Source organism: Branchiostoma floridae, chromosome 4 (genome assembly GCF_000003815.2).
Source record: "Branchiostoma floridae strain S238N-H82 chromosome 4, Bfl_VNyyK, whole genome shotgun sequence".
Classification (NCBI taxonomy): domain Eukaryota; kingdom Metazoa; phylum Chordata; class Leptocardii; order Amphioxiformes; family Branchiostomatidae; genus Branchiostoma; species Branchiostoma floridae.
Window position 1 is genome coordinate 19,220,473 of NC_049982.1, and position 649 is coordinate 19,221,121.

Genomic DNA, 649 nt, shown 5'->3' on the forward strand with positions numbered 1-649 from the left:
TAAAATTCTCTCTCACACACAGAACAAAAAGTTCTCTCACTTCGGGAGGCTTCCTTGCCATCGCGGCTGTAGGAGTGAGCGATTTTTTGGGTCTGAGTGAGTGCGAACTTTTGTCGATGTGAGAGCGCTTTCGGAGTAGTGAAAGAACAACTTCTTTAAGTATTTTTTACTCAAAACGCAAAATAATCACTGGCATTTTTTTCAGTTTGTAGCGATATACACCATACAATAACAATTACTTATACCAAATATTAAAGATATTGTCTTGACAATCAATCTTTTTCCGACACACAACGCTAAAATTCTCTCTCACACACAGAACAAAATGTTCTCTCACTTCGGGAGGCTTCCTTGCCATCGCGGCTGTAGGAGTGAGCGATTTTTTGGGTCTGAGTGAGTGCGAACTTTTGTCGATGTGAGAGCGCTTTCGAATAGTGAAAGAACAACTTCTTTTAGTATTTTTTACTTAAAACGCAAAATAAACGCAGACATTTTGTTTAGTTTGTAACGATATACACTATACAATAACAATCACTTATACCAAATATTAAAGATATTGTCTTGACAATCAATCTTTCTCCGACACACAACGCTGAAATTCTCTTTCACCCACAGAACAAAAAGTTCTCTCACTCCGGGAGGCTTCCCT